Source organism: Amblyomma americanum, chromosome 1 (assembly GCF_052857255.1).
Source record: "Amblyomma americanum isolate KBUSLIRL-KWMA chromosome 1, ASM5285725v1, whole genome shotgun sequence".
Classification (NCBI taxonomy): domain Eukaryota; kingdom Metazoa; phylum Arthropoda; class Arachnida; order Ixodida; family Ixodidae; genus Amblyomma; species Amblyomma americanum.
In genome coordinates, this window is record NC_135497.1 from 544,281,869 (window position 1) to 544,299,931 (window position 18,063).

The 18,063-nt window shown below is 46.6% G+C and overlaps 1 protein-coding gene and 1 pseudogene across 1 annotated transcript in view; both read left to right on the forward strand.

The window, feature by feature from the left end:
* The window catches only part of LOC144129404 (uncharacterized), a 198,349-nt gene that overhangs the window by 153,752 nt on the left and 26,534 nt on the right, over positions 1 to 18,063 (forward strand). The gene's annotated exons all lie outside the window — the stretch shown is intronic.
* LOC144112666 (uncharacterized) lies at positions 765 to 5,264 on the forward strand (annotated as a pseudogene).

Below are 18,063 nucleotides of genomic sequence, written 5' to 3' on the forward strand. Positions count from 1 at the left end.
CACACGCTGGACAGATGCATCGGTTGTGCATGTAAAAACTCTCTATTTTGTGTCTCATTTAAATGCAGTGAGAAATTGCACTGAAAATTGCTGTTATTTAAGCCATGAAACAACAAAACTACTTTTGCAGGCACAGCCTTTTGTGTACTGCATGACATCAGTTTGTTTTCTGCATTAATCTTGTATAGAATGATTTTATGGTTTGCGTCATTGCTGCAGGTCTACTGTTTCAATGGTGCAGCCGAAGCTCCAGCTCGAGCACTGATGCAAAATATAGTCCAGTATAATAGATACTTCGAATGTGGCTGGTGCTTGCACCCTTGCAAGTCAGTTGGAGTTAAGAAAATATAATTCTATGCCATGTTTTAAAGCGTCTGTAGTTGCTCATTGCGTTTTCAGATATGTTCCTCACGTTAATTGTAGTGTGCTGCCTGTGCAGAACACAACTGCAATTTTTCTTTTCGGTCATGTTACTTGTTCTTTTTTGGTTGTTATACTTTTTCTTGTCTGAAATTTAAATGCCGCCTTGCTACAAAGCTAGCATTCTGAATTCTTTTTTATAGCGTCATTGATTGTCTCTGAGCATAAGGGGAGTTGGGAAGAAAAAAGAATGGAAAGAAAAGATTGGGTGGATGTTGAATGAAGGAGAAAAGGTGGGCCGATCAAATGAAGGCGAAGTGGGTGGCAGAGGAACGTATATGCGTAATTCTATTTCTTTATTCATTGCACATGCTGAAAGCATTTCACTTTAGAGGTCTTCATACATGTGCTCTTTTTTTGTTTACTTGACAGGAACAGTCAAGTATCCTCTGAATGCAGTGCCTGCACGTGACAGAGCAAACGAGGGCATGCTGAAAGACATGACTGAGGCATATCGTACTGCTGAATATGTTCGTGGTGTGAAAGGCCCATCCCCCATCATCAACCTGGCTTGATTCGATATTGTATGGAGCTTCAGCGTGGACTACATGCATGCTGTCCTGCTTCGTGTGACACGCCAGTTTATGGAGCTGTGGTTGCCAGATGTTTGTGCTGCGTACTATATAGGGTCACCATAGCTGCTAAAAGATATTGAGCGGTTGTGTAGCTCAAAGCCACCACAATGCATGACTCGTCTGCCTAGATTAGTCCAGCTACGAAAGTTCTGGAAGGTCGCTGAGTGGCAACATTGGTTGCTGTACTTTAGTTTGGTGAGCTTAGATGGCATCTTGCCACCTCAGTACTTCAAGAATTTCAGCCTTCTAGTAAAAAGAATATATCTCCTGTTTCAGAATGAGGTGTGTTCAAGCGATATTGATGACAGTACCGAATGCCTTGTCGAGTTTTTTGTTGTTGTTCAGTTGTTGCAGCAAGGGCCTTTATGGGCACATTCGTGCTTTGGCTTTGAGGGAGGTATAGGAAGGCTGAAGAAGCTGAAAACATCAGCAAAGTGTGTGGCCCACCAGGTGATGAACCGTGTGGTCATGGCTAAAAATGTAAATGCGTTGAAGGTAGCGGCAATCCTGAAATTCAAAATTTTTTACGCCATACAGTCGTGTTCAAGAAAGCGCCTGTAGCCCTTCTGGGCAAGCCAAAGGCTTTAGATGGGGCCCTCCTGAACTTAATCGAGAGCCAAGTTCTAGAGCAGATCACTGGCCCTGTCGTGGAACATGCAGAGTTCGTATCTCTGGGCATGCGTTTCACAGCGAGCAATACAAGAGACCAGACAAAACTGACTGTACAGCCATAGCAATGTCTGACAACGTGTGTGCAAAAATACAACACATTGTATTGGCTGACTGCAGTGACAGTAAGAGAGTTTTCATTGTATATAGGGACTATGTTGGCTCTCCTTGTTTTGGTGCTACCCACATCTTTAAAGTACAAAGGTGGGCTGCACTGAAGGTTAAAGACATTAATGTGAATGCTAGAGCATGTGTTTGGCTTGAATGCGAAGGCAGGTCCTATTTCTGCAGCCTTGTTAATCGTTTTGTCTTGTAGGTTTGATCAGGGGAATTTTTTTTTGTTTTTGAGTTACCTTTGATGGCTTAATGGGTTTAATGTCCCAAAGCGACTTGGGTTATGAGGGGCACCGCAGCACAGGGCTTTGGATAATTTCGACAATTTGAGGTTTCTTAATTTGCACTGACATGATACAGCACACGGGCCTCTAGCATTTCGCCTTCTTAGAAATGCAACCACCACAGCCGGGATCAAAATTGCATCTTTCAGATCAGCAGCCTTGTACTGTAACCACTGATCTACCATGGTGGCTTTAAGATACTTATAGAAAGTGTTTCCAAGCAGTAAGAAGTGTTGAGGTACAGGCCTCAGGGCTGATGTTTGAAAGCTGTTGACACTCTGTTAACAGGTAATTTTGTTTTGCTGTAGATGTGGTTTCCTACAGTCACTGAACTCTTCAGTGATTTTTGTGGAGATCTGAAATATCTACAGATTTTCCTGCTGTCTTACAAAATTGTTTCTTCATACTGTATTTTGCCTTGTAGCTTTTCTACTACACGCCTAATATTTCCCTGACTAATGGACTAATTATTCATTTGCATCCACTGAAGTGCAGTCATACATGCTGCAAAGGAAAGCTGTGCATCGTCCGCAGAAACTTTGTGGTTAAAAGTTCATCCTGGTATAGAGTTTGAACCCGGGACCACCGCTTCACCAGTTTCTGCACATTTTACCAAGTGCTGCACAGAGTGCACATTGTATGCCAGTTTTCACTTCGGAACAGGAGTTTCTTGATTTGTTTTTTATAGCATTATTTATTGCCTCTGGTCATAAGCGCAGTTAGAAAGAAAAGAGTGGGTGCGTGTTAAATGAAGGAGAAAAGGCGGGCCGAGGAGAGCGTGGTGATGTGGGCTCTGCGTCCAAGCCATATACGAGGACGGGTTGTCTGGCTGGAGACCCGCTGCTGCAAGGTGGCAAATTCTGGTTGGCTTAAGCGCCGGGCAAACCCACAAGTGGGGAATGTCAGCCTCTGTATCTTGTGAGTTGTAGACTGGACACCCTAGGTGGGGATATAAGTTGCAAAATTGAGGCCAAGGCCACGTCCCAGTTATGGCAGGTGTGAGGGCAGCCCCAACCCACATCTTTAGGAGGAGAACCTCCTCTGCACGGGTAAAACCGTGGCGGAGGGCTATCGCACATGGAGGGACGAGAGCACGTGTGCGGAACCGGAGGTGTTTCTTTCTCATGAGAAGGAGGGTAGCATCACCCGTGCTGAGGAATTGAGGCATTGATATGGGTTGGTCCCCCAAACGGGTTGCAGAATCCGCAGAGCTTTGTGAATTCAGCAGGTCACGTGGGACCCACTCAATTCAAATGGCTTGCGGGGTGTGAGCCGCCAGGCGATGTATATTCTGGCAGATTTCTGGGCTGCGGCTGACGCATCGGAGTAGACGTGTTGCTTGAAGGGCATCTGTGCGGATGATAATGTTGGCTTTAGGGAGAAAGATAACTGCGACTACAGAGCGAAGCGCTTCTTGTATAACAACCAGCTCGGCACAGAAGAAAGAAGGGGGTTCTGCGAATCGAAACCGGGCCATCTTGTTAAGTGCAGGCTTGCAGGGGCAGCAAACTGCAGTCGTTTCACAGTCCTGGATTATAGCTTCAACAAGTATAGTAATTCAGCCACGGGGTAGGTGACTACCTTGTTCCGCCATGCTCAAACGGAATGGCATCCAGATCGGGCGATGTCTTTCGTTTAGCCTCATGTATTTGCTGCAAGCAGCTCAGATATCATAAAAGGAGCCACCTACCAGTGCAGTCTTGAATTTGTTTACAGTGCTTTATTTGTTTTGAAAAAATGAAATAAAGAATCCTGATTGTTTTTATTCGTTCTGCCTTAATTGCAAGTTTGTCAACTGCTTAGTACATTTACAAATCTAATTCTAGAGAAATAAATACAAAGCATATTGTAATCCTTGCCACCAGATTTGAATATGGCTTCCCAGTCAATCAATTATTCTTTGTTCACCATTATTCCGCTCATGACAAAGGCTAGCTATAAGAACAAAAAAGCTGCTATCAGGAGCTTGACGACGTTCTTGCTCCTGTTTGCTCGGCAGTGCGGAAAGTAGAGGGTGTACAAATCGAGAATTCTTGATCAACTGGAACATTATGCAGTGTTCGGAGTTTGTAGCATGTAGCACTTTAGATTGATAAAGGTGCGAATGATAACCTTAATTCAGGGTGCAGATTTGTTCAAACACCTGATGCACTGCATAGCATTCCCTTAGCTCACACACTGACTGCCCATGTCTTTATAAGACGAACAACTTATGCACAATTTCGGCTTTGGAGCAAAACTGCTTCTTAAGTAATATTCTGCTATGATGCCGTAATTACTATTTCAACTCCGACAAGAAACTCTGCATTCGAGCTGTTTTCTTGTGCCTCTGTTCTTATTGCCACATCCGCCTCATTTTTAATCAGAATTTTGATAGGTGTCCTTCGTGCCTAAATGTTTCCCGTTATTGGGCTGTCTGTAGAGCAGTGGTCGGGCGAGCAATAAATATAATGTCACCCTGCCCGAAGTGCCAATGTCATAACGAGCAGGAGAGAGGAATATTGGAGCAAGCTTAATAAGAAAAATTTTTGCTGTAATGCTAATAATGCAGGTACATGATACTTGCTGCAGCGTGTACCCATGCTAAATACGTAGTGCAGAGTTTTGAGGGAAGTGAAGTTGTTCTTCAGGGGAGTGCCTTTGGGCATTTTCGCAATGCACACAGTGCATGCGATTAGATTGATGTTCACCGATAAACCAACTTCCATCTAAATTAACGGTAAGTTCACTTCGCTTATGACTGCAATGTGCTAGCCCGTTGTGCCATTGGTGGTGCGGGCTGGGCAACAATTTTTTTTCATTTTTTCTCTGCCCACACTAATGTACAATATGCTGAGCCGCAGCAGCATATTTCCTTCATGACGTCCCTCAAACCAGTAAAAGAAATTGCCCGTTTCGTTTTTACCCACGAAAAGTTCTGCCCAGATGGCCCTCAATTGGAAACTTTTGCTTTCCACTTGACCCACAAATGGAACCACTTTCCTGTTATTTGGCCGCCAGTTTCATCCATTTGGCTCTCAAGTGGGAATTGATGGTTGGTGGGAACTTGACCATTTACTTCCACTTAGTCCCCAATTGGGACCAGTTGGGCTCCAACTGGGATTCAATGTGGAACCAGTTGGTGGGAATTGAACCATTTGCTTCCCATTTGGTCTCCAACTGGGACCAGTTGGCTTCCAACTGGGATTCAAAGTGGAACTAGTTGGCTTCCAACTGGGACCAGTTGCTCCCAGTTGAAACCAGTTACTCCCAGTTGAATTTCCAGTTGAAGATTTTCACCTGGGCAGGAGAGACACGCTACCTGCACCAGCGGAGATCTGCTTTCATTCGTACAGTGCTTGCAAGGTGCGCCGGCGTTTGAAGCAAGGCGCTTCTATAACACGAGAAGAATTTAGACGAACAAACTTTCGCTTTCTCATTAGCAAAAGCTGCGTACTTCTTCCGTGGGCGCGAAGGGTTAGCGTTACACACGAGAGCATTGAAGTCAGGCGGTTTCTAATAATGGTATTCATAATGTATACGTGCCATTGAAGACAGGAGGACATTTGCAGCCCAAAGGTGTGCATCCAGCACGGCATGGCCCCCGTCAAACGTCTTTGGAACAGTGCTGACACGCACCAGGCGCTTCCCGACGCCACGACCGCCGCAAACGACGCTGCGGCGCATGCGTCGCTCATTCCGCGTGAGCGGCAGTGCGTAGTAGCGCAGCTGCGAGCTGTATTTCTCCGCGAAAGAATGAAGTTCGACAAAGAGTGGCACACTTCTCGTTTTTTTAAGCAGATATAGCGCGTGTCGTGTGTATGATGTGTTTGAATTGCTTTCTCATAGGGTCCTGCTCATACGTGCACAGATTCAAAAGCTCAAAGTTTAATTGCACGTTTTAATGGTAACGTAGGAGAAGCGATTTTGAAGCGAGGTCTATCGCTGCGCCGCCTCAGCTTGCCACGTTCGGTATTTTCAGTGTAGGGTAACGTCACGCCGGTTTTTCGCCGATAGGTGCCGCTCACAAGCAGAAAGGTGCGGGCAGCGCGGAAGACCCGGAGCCCGTTCAGGTGGAACCGGAGCTCCACATCGAAGACGCGGAGGTCGGAGTCGTGAACGAGGGCGCCACGGGGCTGTGCGCTGTGAGTGAAGGCGACGTCTCGCAGGCATCGGCCGGTGTGAACTGCGGGGAGTACTCGCATGGTGGCCGTCACAGGGACACTGGTGGCAGCGCCAACAGCTATACAGGGCCCACGCCTGAGAGTGGCCGATCCAATGCTGGGGAGGACGACTGCAAATGCTCTCCTTGCTCGACTCTGCCATCCCTCAATGATGAACATCACCGCGATACCGAGACTGGCAGACCAGAGGTCGGTGAAGATTGCCCGTTCGCAGATAAGTCGTGCAGACAAGGCTTTCCACTGCGATATGTTTTCGAGCGACTGTGCCGATCAGATATGCAGAGAAGCTGAGGTACGCATTGAAGGCTTGAAACGCCAGATCAGTTTCTACGACGAGCTGACTAAATGAAGAGAGACTGTTGTGCGTATCCTTCTACACAGAGAGGCAGCGAAAGAAATTTATGTGAAGTGACTGTGCATAAATGAGCACATTTGCCAATACCCGCCGCCCACATTCGCTGCCCTCGTAGGAATCGTCTGAGCCTCTTTTGTTTTTATTTCCTCATAAAATGCTTTTCAGGTAATATCTATAAATTTTTTTGCTTCTTGCTTTATGACGCAATGGCTGTTGTGTTCTTCACCAGATACCATAATTTTGAGCTTCCCGTCTCATTCCCACTGGATTATGCCCTTAGTCCATTCATTGTTCGTGGGATGCTTTCTGAAGCATTGTGTTCTGTTGTTCAATAAACTGCAGGATTACCCAAGGACTACAGACTGATAAGTACAACTCCAGTTATCAGTGAAGCTCAGTCAAGATTCAGAGCCGCCGAACAGAAAGGACGATATCCGAAATGCGCACCGTCATCTCTCGGCTCTCCGAGAACTACAGTATTTCCCGCCCAAATTAATCAAAACGCGAGATTATTTAATCTTTGTGCCATTCAATTTATTCCAGGTGCCACAGAAATTAATCCAAGCGCTGAAGCATTTAATCCAAACGCCAGCGAATTTAATCCTCATGCATTCTCACACTGGACCCCTCTAACTTAAAACGCGGTCTGCAGATCCCAGACGCGTTATTGATGAGTTGTTACTGACAAAGCATTAGACACCCAATGAGCAAGTAATAACTTTTTAATCATAACAAATAAGGGCCGGGCATTTATACCACCCACCACATCAACCGAGGTACTAGGTGAGCGTGAAGCACATTGCAGATATGCATCTGTGGTGTCCTGCAACTCGCATCATCATGTCACACCTTTATTATTCTGATAAGATGAGCGACCCACATTAAGGTGATGACTGAGATAAACTCCCTGTAATCAGCCGATAGTCCACTCGCATGACTTCGCATCACTTGCAACATGACGTCCCACATTCTCAACCAAAGTCATGAGGGGTATGGAACGAAACGTTATATCGGATGTAATGACGCTATCACTCCGACACACCTTCAGCTAGCATATTCAGTGTGTTCCTACAAGAAATTATTAAACTGCGCAAAGATGTGCAATTCTCCCTGCCTTATAAAATGAAGTGACTTTCAGCAAAGGGGCGGCACTTTCGCGACCCAACAACACTGGTATCGGATTACCCTGGTCAATAGGGCTATCCTTTGCACACAGCTGTTCCGTTGAGTCCACTCTCCGCTCTCACGGGACTTGCAGTATCATGCATCACATCAAGTCTCTATTGCAAGCTTATCGCTAACTCTAAGCGCTTTCGCTGCGTCATTACAAGTTGTGACGCAACAAGCAGCGGATTTCATCATAAAGAGACGTTATGGGAACCTTGCAGTGATAGGTATGAAACCAATCGGTTTTCCCTCTGTAATAAGGCTGTCGGGATGATGATACGTGTTAGACAAGTCATCATTCGGCGTCATGTGACTTGCAGTATTATGAATGACGACACGTCACTTTCGCAACCCTATGATGTTGGGTACAAAATCTGGGTACTCCGGATCAGTAGCTGGGCGCTCTAACCACTGAGCCACATCGGTGGGTCTGAGCCGGAGTACCCGGGTTGGAACCGCTGTTGGAATAGGTATTGCCGGTTCGGCGCAGAGTGGATGATTTCAATGACTTACACACCGAATAATCAAGAATACTTCGCCGCCAAATGAGCGTCAGTGTGAAGTGTTAGCCTTTCAGTGATTTACAGGAGTTCCATACCTTTGTCATAAACCTTTTATATATTCATCTTGCTGTGAATTTGATGACTAAACATGCGCTCTGAAACTGCACAAATTTATTCTTGGGAGACTATGCAGGATTGGTTTGTTAGCCGAGAGAGTCAAATTTCTTACAGGCGAAGAGTGATTTAATTGCAGTTCATAGCGGACCTGTGTGAGTCGCCTTGCATTGTGAGTTCCATGTCACATGTCATCACAATTCAGCGCGGGAGATACGAAGGAGAAGTGCCAGTCGTATGCGGCGCACTCGGAAGAAGTAATTTGCTGCAATGATCCTTCCGCGGCCCTGGCTAGCATTGCACGTCTATGGCCTTTTTTTGTGAGATTCACTGGGGTTTTCAGCAAATCGTGTTCATGCTCACGGAGGAAGCCTTTTACGGAGGATTTGAATTTAAAAAAAATTCTTTTGCGGGATTGAAAAACGGGCTGTATGGAGGAAGCCGCCTCACAGAGTGGCTTTCCGCAGCGACGATTGCACTTTCGGCGCGGCTGTGCGCTGGCGCGTTCTTGAATATGAACACTGCCTGTGTATCGGGGTCCTGCTCGCGTACCTTTCTGGAAGCCTCAGCAAGGAAGTCGTTGAATGTGGCCCAGTGAACTTTGTCAGCTATGCTGTAGTGGAGCAGTCCTTCTGGAGACATGCAAACCAAGATATTCAGGTTGGCGCCTTTCGTGCTTGGCACGAGTCTCGCAGCTGGCACGCCGCGCTGGGCTCTCGCGAAGCTTCGTGTACACAAAACATTGTAGTTCATTCCATCCACATAGTAGTGGGCCAGAGCGGTTCCTTGGTTCTGCAGCCATTGCGCGTAATTTCTGCCGTCGCGCTTCATTTCAAGGCGGTTTATTTCAACTGGCCTGCGCGTTGCAAGTTTCAGTGTGCAGGCGTGCCCGTCGAGAAGGCGGTCAACAGTGGACTTGCTGATCCGAATTTCTGGGAACCTCTCAATTAGCGAGTTTCCTATCGCATCCAGTGAAGACGCAGAATTGCTGTCAGCAATGTGGCACAAAGTCTTCTTCACAGTCTAGCCGAACTTTTGGGTTTAGCCTCCGCATTTCTTTGCCTCTTATCTATCAGTAGCTGCAATCGCGGTAAGAGAATGGATAAAGAAGGTAGTGAAAGAAGCAAGGAACGACGAGGTGCCATAGTGAATGGCTCTGGAATAATTTGGACCACCTGGGAATGCTTAACGTGCACTGACATCGCATAAAACATGGGCGCCTTAGCGTTTCGCTCCATCGAAACTCTGCGCTCTCAGTGTGTTGATTTTCGAGGTGATACGCGCGAGCTATTGAGCGAATGAACGGAAGTCGCGTAAGTCGCGTGCTTCCGTGCGGTCCTTGCTCCCTGTCACGTAGTGTTTATGGTGTTGCCAAGGTGAATCAACCACAATTCTCGGCTGTACTGGTACATCCTCACGTGCGACGGAAAAATTTGAAATTGGATTTTGGGGAAAGGAAATGGCGCAGTATCTCACATCTCAGCGGACGCCCAACCGCGCTGTTAGGGAAGGAATAAAGGATAGACTGAGAGAAGAAAGGAAGAAAGAGGTGGCTTAGTAAAGGGCTCCGGAATAATTTCGACCACCTTAGAATGCTTAACGTGCACTGACATCGCATAGAACACGGGCGCCGTTGCGTTTCGCCTTAATCGAAACGCGGCCGCCGCGGTCGGGTTCGATCCCGGGTACTCTGGATCAGTAGCGAAGAGCACTAACTGAACTACCACGGCGGTTTTTGCCACGGGGGCAAGTCTCAAAATACGAGTGCAGCGTGCACAGCGCACCTAGCGAAACCCATACCCGGCTAGACGCTACCGCTCTATAGCTTTGCATTTTATTTATATGACTATGCTCCGTCATGTAATTTATCCCTCCCGAGTTTTGTTCCTTTTGCTTTACTGAAGCCGAGTTCATTGGATCAAATTGTATACGCGGGGTTGGTTGTGAAACTTTATTTCCAGCGGACATAGAGGAGCGACACGACGTCGCCCCCCGCTTAAACGGCGGCCGCTATCCCTTGGGCAGCGGCGGCGTCTTCAGCCAGCTGGAGGAGCTTGATCTGTATCCCCGGGTCGGGGCTGAGCAATAGAGCCTCCCAATGAGCAGAGTCGGTAATGAAGTGACTCGCGGGTAGGGACTGCGGGCAGTTCCAGATCATATGATTTGGATCGGCTTTCTCATCACAATTTTTGCATTTGTTTGAGTAGAGTCCTTCCGAATAGAAGCTACACAATTGGGGATTTGGATAGGTGTTAGTTTGAAGTTTACGCCAGGCTTTGGCCTGTTGCTTGGAGAGCGTTTTATCTGCTGGTGGGAATCTGAGTCTTGCAAGCCTGTAGTGCTGCAGGATTTCTCCGTAAGAAAACAACCTGTCCTTGCCAGAGTATAGGGCGGGTGGGCTGCACGACCCAGCTCGGCGGGACAGTTCTCGAGCTAGGTTATGAGCCGCCTCATTACCAGCAAGGGAAGCATGAGCAGGCGTCCAGATTAGGCGAATGCGCCGCGTGGGCTGATAATTTAGCAGAATCCGTGCTGCTTGTGGGGAGATTCTTCCAAACGTGTAGTTACGTATAGCCAATTTTGAGTTGCAGCGATGGCGTAGAGGTAGAACATCCGCCTCGCGTGCAAGAGGACCGGGGTTCAAATCCTGGTGCCGCGCAATTCTCCACCGGGATTAAAAAAAAATAAAAATCCGCGTGTCGATGGAATTGCATAACCAGGCCTGGAGTGCGGCCTTATCTCGGTGACCAGAACCGACAACGCACTCTCTCACCAGAGCAGGATTTGGCCACCCTGGTGTAGTACTTGGCCACAACCTTCTATGATCAAACCAATTAACCCTCGGCCCTCAGTCCCCAGCGGCTGCAGAGCAACTGACCACGGCGGCGGTCAGACCTGTGACGCAGCGGAGGGTGCTAAGAATCTCTGGCTCCGGACAGGCCGCCATTGGAATCTGAACCTGGCAACGTTTAACGCTAGAACTTTAGCTAGTGAGGCTAGCCTAGCAGTGCTGTTCGAGGAACTAGCGGGAATTAAATGGGATGTGATAGGGCTTAGCGAAATTGGGAGGACAGGTGAGGCGTATACAGTACTAAAGGACGGACACATACTGTGCTATCGCGGGTTAGAGGGTAGACGAGAACTAGGTGTGGGTTTCCTCATTAATAAGGATATAGCTGGCAACGTAGAGGAGCTCTACAGTATTAACGAGAGGGTAGCAGCTATAGTAATTAGGCTGAATAGGAGGTACAAGCTGAAAGTGGTGCAGGTCTACGCACCCACATCCAGCCATGATGACCAGACCGTTGAAAGCTTCTATGAGGACGTAGAATCAGCAATGAATAGAGTAAAATCGCAGTACACTGTACTGATGGGCGACTTCAATGCGAAGGTAGGCAAGAAGCAGGCTGACGACCACGCGGTAGGTGACTATGGGATAGGCTCTAGAAATAGCAGGGGAGAGCTATTAGTCGAATTCGCGGATAGAAATAATTTACGGATCATGAATACCTTCTTCCGCAAACGAGAAAACAGGAAGTGGACCTGGAAGAGCCCCAATGGTGAGATTAAAAATAAAATAGACTTCATACTATGCGCTAAACCTGGCATCATTCAGGATGTGGCCGTCCTCGGAAGGGTGCGTTGCAGCGACCATAGAATGGTAAGGTCTAGAATTAGCCTAGACTTGAAGAGGGAACGGAAGAAGCTAGCGAAGAAGAAGGCCATTAACGAGTTAGCCGTAAGAGGAAAAGCACAGGAGTTTAGGATAGCGCTGCAAAACAGATACTCGCCTTTAACTGAGGAAGATGATCTTGATGTTCATTCAATGCACGATAACCTGACATCAATAATTACGGAGTGCGCAGTAGAAGTAGGCGGTAGGGCAGTTCGAAAAGATACCGGGAAGCTATCTCAGGTGACGAAAGATCTGATTAAGAAGCGCCAAAACATGAAGGCATCTAACACTACCGATAGAATAGAACTAACGGAGCTATCAAAGTTAATAAATAAGCGCAAGGTAGCCGACATAAGGAAGTTTAATATGGAGAGAATCGAGCATGCTCTAAAGAACGGAGGTAGCCTAAAAACAGTGAAGAGGAAACTAGGCATAGGTAAAAACCAGATGTATGCATTAAGAGACAAGCAGGGCAATGTCATTAGCAATATGGATAAGATAGTTAACGTAGCCGAAGAGTTCTACACAGACCTGTACAGTAGCCAATGTAATCAGAACGCTAATGAGAAAGACAGCAGTGCACAGCAATGCGTCATCCCGCCAGTAACGAAAGATGAAGTAAAGAAAGCCTTAGAAGCAATGAAAAGGGGAAAAGCAGCTGGGGAGGATCAGGTAACAGCAGATCTGTTGAAGGATGGAGGGGACATCGTGCTAGAAAAACTAGCCGCCCTGTATACGCAATGCCTTATGACCTCGACTGTACCAGAAGCTTGGAAGAATGCAAACATTATCTTAATTCATAAGAAGGGAGACGCCAAGGACTTGAAAAATTACAGGCCGATCAGCTTACTATCCGTTGCCTACAAAGTATTTACTAAGGTAATCGCTAATAGAGTCAGGGCAACGTTAGACTTTAATCAACCAAATGATCAGGCAGGCTTTCGTAAAGGATATTCTACAATAGATCATATTCACAACATAAATCAGGTGATAGAGAAATGCGCAGAATATAACCAACCTCTATATATAGCTTTCATTGATTACGAGAAAGCATTCGACTCAGTGGAAACCTCAGCAGTCATACAGGCATTGCGTAATCAGGGGGTAGAAGAGCCTTATGTCAAAATACTGGAAGATATATATAGCAAATGCACAGCTACTATAGTCCTCCATAAAGTCAGCAATAAAATTCCAATAAGGAAGGGCGTCAGGCAAGGAGACACGATCTCGCCAATGCTGTTCACCGCATGTTTGCAGGAGATATTTCGAGGCCTGAATTGGGAACAGTTGGGAATAAGAATAAATGGAGAATACCTAAATAATCTGAGATTTGCTGATGACATTGCCTTGCTGAGTCACTCAGGAGGTGAACTGCAAATCATGATCAACGAGTTAGACAGGCAGAGCAGATCGATGGGTCTAAAAATTAACATGCAGAAAACCAAGGTAATGTTCAACAGCCTAGCAAGGGAACAACAGTTCACAATTGGCAGCGACAGCCTAGAAATTGTGCCGGAATACGTCTACTTAGGGCAGGTAGTGACAGCTGATCCGGATCATGAGAGGGAGATAACTAGAAGGATAAGAATGGGGTGGAGCGCATATGGCAAATTCTCGCAGATCATGAGTGGCAGTTTACCAATTTCCCTGAAGAGGAAAGTGTACAACAGCATAATCTTACCGGTACTCACCTACGGGGCAGAAACGTGGAGGCTAACGAAAAGAGTTCAGCTTAAGTTAAGGACAGCACAGCGAGCCATGGAAAGGGAAATGTTAGGTGTAATGTTAAGAGACCGGAAGCGGGAAGAGAGGGTCAGGGAACGCATGGTAATGATATCCTAGTCGAAATCAAGAGAAAGAAATGGGCTTGGGCAGGGCATGTAATGCGAAGGCAAGATAACCGCTGGTCTTTAAGGGTAACGGAGTGGGTTCCAAGAGAAAGTAAGCGTAGCAGGGGGCGGCAGAAAGTTAGATGGGCGGATGAGATTAAGAAGTTTGCAGGCAAAGGGTGGATGCAGCTGGCAAAGGATAGGGTTAATTGGAGAGACATGGGAGAGGCCTTTGCCCTGCAGTGGGTGGAGTAGGGCTGATGATGATGATGATGAATTTTGAGTCACTGACAATGGTTTCTGCCGAGGATCCCACAATGGCTAGAGCAATGGCTGTTTCTTCTCCAACTTGTGTGTGCTGAGTGTGTATAGTGCCCCCAGTTATGAGTGTACCACGTTCCGTGGTGACTACAGCTACCATCTTGTCAGCCGAAGAATCTGCCGCATCTACATATACCACAGAGGTATCATTAAGAAAGCGTTTGCCTAATGATTTGGCTCTCTCTGTACGACGTTCAGAGTGGAAATCTGGGTGCATGTTCCGAGGTAGTGGAGGAATGACCAGAAGCTGGCGTATATGTTTGGGAAGGTCAGTTGTGGGTCCGCCTTGTCGTTCGTATGTTATGCCTAGTGTAGACAGAATGTGTCTGCCAGTTGGTGTGGCCGGTAGTCGTTCGTACTGCGAGACGGTTGCCGCTTCAATAATCTCGCTTAGGGTGTTATGAAGACCGAGACCTAACCCTTTCTCAGTCGATGTGTGGATGGGTAGCCCAACTGCCTGTTTGACGCATTTTCTGATTATGGCCTCCACTTTTTCTTTTTCAGCTGATCTGAGATGTAGGTAAGGGCATACGTAAGCTATGCGGCTTATCACAAAGGCTTGTACTAAACGGAGAGTATTGCTTTCCTTCAAGCCCGAGTGGCGATTACTAATGCGGCGAATGAGTCGCATAATTTGCTGCGAAGTTCCCTGAAGCTTCCGAATTACGTCACCATTGAAGCCGTGTTCTTGTAGAATTAAGCCCAAGATTTTAATTTTGGGCACTCGAGGAATGGGGACTCCGCGAATACTGAGTTCGATGGCCGGTGGGGTTTGCGCAAGGGATCTGATGTTGCGGAATATGAGAAATTCAGATTTGGCTGTAGAGCACCGCAGCCCCCTAGGGTCTACATTGTTCCCCACGGTATCTATTGCATGCTGTAGTCTCTCCTCGATTTCGGCATCATTGCCCTCGGCGGTCCACAAGGCACCTCTTCTTTCACTACCTCCTTTATCGCTTCTTTTACGGCGCGGTTCAGGTGTCCGCCGATAAATGAGACAGATACTGCGACATTTCCTTCCCCAAAACACAATTATTATTATAATTTATTATTTTAGGGAAATAAAAGGCCACGGTATCTGTCAAATATCCGCGGACACTTGAACCGCGCTGTAAGGGAAGAGACAAAGGAGGTATTGAAAGAAGAAAGGAAAAAGAGGTGCCTTAGTGAAGGGCTCCGGAGTAATTTCGACCATCTGGGAATGTTTAACGTGCACTGACATCGCATAGAACACGGGCGCCTTAGCGTTTCGCCTCCATCGAGACTCAGCGCTCTCGTATTCTTTTTCGAGGTGGTACGCGCGAGCTATTGAGCGAACGGCAGTCGCGTACTTCTGTGCGGTCCTTACACCCTGGCACGTAGCGTTTATGGTGTTGCCAAGGTGAATCAACCACAATTCTCGGCTGTACTGGTACATCCTCAGGTGCGACGGAAAAATTGAAAATTTGATTTTGGAGAAAGGAAATGGCGCAGTATCTCACATCTCGGCCGTTGCCCAGCCGCGCTGTTAGGGAAGGAATAAAGGAGAGACTGAGAGTAGAAAGGAAGAAAGAGGTGCCTTAGTGAAGGGCTCGCGAATAATTTCGACCACCCGAGAATGCTTAACATACACTGACATCGCATAGAACACGGGCACCGTTGCGTTTTGCCTCCATCGAAACGCGGCCGCCGCGGTCGGGTTCGATCCCGGGTACTCTGGATCAGTAGCGAAGAGGAATAACTGAACGACCATGGCGGTTTTGCCACGGGGGCAAGTCTCAAAATACGAGCGCAGCGTGCACAGCGCACCTAGCGAAACCCATACCCGGCTAGACGCTACCGCTCTATAGCTTTGCATTTTATTTATATGACTATGCTTCGTCATTTGATTTATTTCTCCCGAGTTTTGTTCCTTTTCTTTACTGAAGCCGAGTTCATTGGATAAAACTGTTTACGCGGGGTCAGATTTCCACGGATGCCAATTGCAAAAAACAAACAAAATCAGCAGCGTGCTTTTCTATGTCAGCGCGTATAAGAGTACTCGAGATGATCGAAATCAATCTGAAGAAGCCTCATAAAGCACATGCAGGCTAAAGCCCGCACACCCTACTATAGTTTGCTTTGTTTCACTTCATTAATGAGCCTCTCACGAAGGCGGACGCGTTACTAAGAATGAAGGAGAGTGCTCGTGCAGTTTGCCATCCGTCGTGTGTCATCCGGTTGTGAGAGATTGATTTCCCAATTCTCGTTGTTCTTTCATTTCAATTATGTTAGCAAACTGATTCAAACCTAACGTTAAGTTAGCTGCTGTTAAAACGGACAGCCAAACCTTCCTTTCAAGGAAGCGCTTACCGATTCAAGAACAGGCCTGTCAAATCGGTAGAAGCCTGTCCCAGTAATGCACATGCTTCGAGGTTCGATGGCATCATGTAGGAACTGGGCCTGGAAGGTAATCACTGTGTACAGGCTTTTTTGTTATATTATTGTTCAACACAATGCGTAACTCACTGTGCTCAAAGCAGCGGCCACGGAATTTTTGTGGTTCCAGGTTTTAATCCTCTGGTGAGATATTAGGTCACATCACGCAACTCGGGCTATTTTAAGGTTATGGCATCTGTTTCACTGGTACCTGAAATTGTAGTTTTTTGTTGCATCCGCAAAAAACTAGATTTAGAAGGCAAACTTATTCTGACCCGATTCCAGAGATAAAGGGTAGGTTTTTGAGCTCTCCAGAACTTCTTATAAGCGTTGCTCATTGGGCCTTAGAAATTTTGAACTGCAATACAGAAAAACTACCTTGGGTCTGTGAGATCTATAGATGCGGCTAGCCGCGCGATCTCACATCATTTTGAGCAAAATATTTGGATTCTTTATTAATATCCCCTTAAGTATCTCATAATAAACTCAGCTAAAACGAAAGTTTAGAGGGACTTATTTACTCGTAAAACGCGAGTATGACAGTGTCAAAGCCATGACGTGAGAAAACATGACGTGGCCACTAGCGCCGTTTCATTCTTCAGTCGTAGCGTCTCAACTCGAGCCTTTGTAGGGCTCTTTTCAGGTGCCTATCACAGCGTCGAACGCTGTGCGGGCTGGCTAAAATAGGCATGAAAAACCAACATAGAAGCCGCATTTTCCCATCTCCAGTGGCAATGAGTTGAATTGCGTGGACAGTACGCATGTTTTCATTGCCGAACGTAGACGAACCATGGGTAAGGGAGGCATGGTTCAAATCTAAGAGCAGCGCACCTGAGCAATTGTGTCGCTCAGCTCCACTCACCTGACTTATGCAGCAACCACGTCAGAGGGATATGGCGGATAAAACCCACTAATTTGTGTTCTTTGAAAAATCCCATATGTCTTTTTGTCACTCCGTTCAAATTCAAAACAGTCGTTTACTGTTGAGAACGGTAAAATGAATTTTGTTCACTCATATCATGCCGATATTAGGGCACATGTTGGTACCCTCAGTTAACTATCTACTCGGTGGGCTTGAGCTCTAATTAAATCAATCGTGTCAGGTCTACGCACAGCGACTGTCATTTAATAAACGGCGCCGTGGCCGTTTGCGTTGGGATCGCTTATCTAGGAATAGAAGCCACATGAAGGCTAGATATGTTTACCGTAATACTTAAAATTTCAAGATTGCAAACGAAAGGCGTACGCGTCCGCAGCATTCTGTCTAAGGTGGCTTGGTGCTGGATGGATTATTTTAGAAACGCAGTTAAAAGTTTCCTATTTTCACTTATGATCACTTAAACATTCCAATTAACAGTTCGCAATAATCGTTGCAGTACTCACTTTTGGTTTAGTGCGTTCTTGTCTCCTGTTCAACGTATTCCACCAATTATCTTTTTGCCAGGTTTTTTTATCGTTTTCATGTATTTCTCTTTC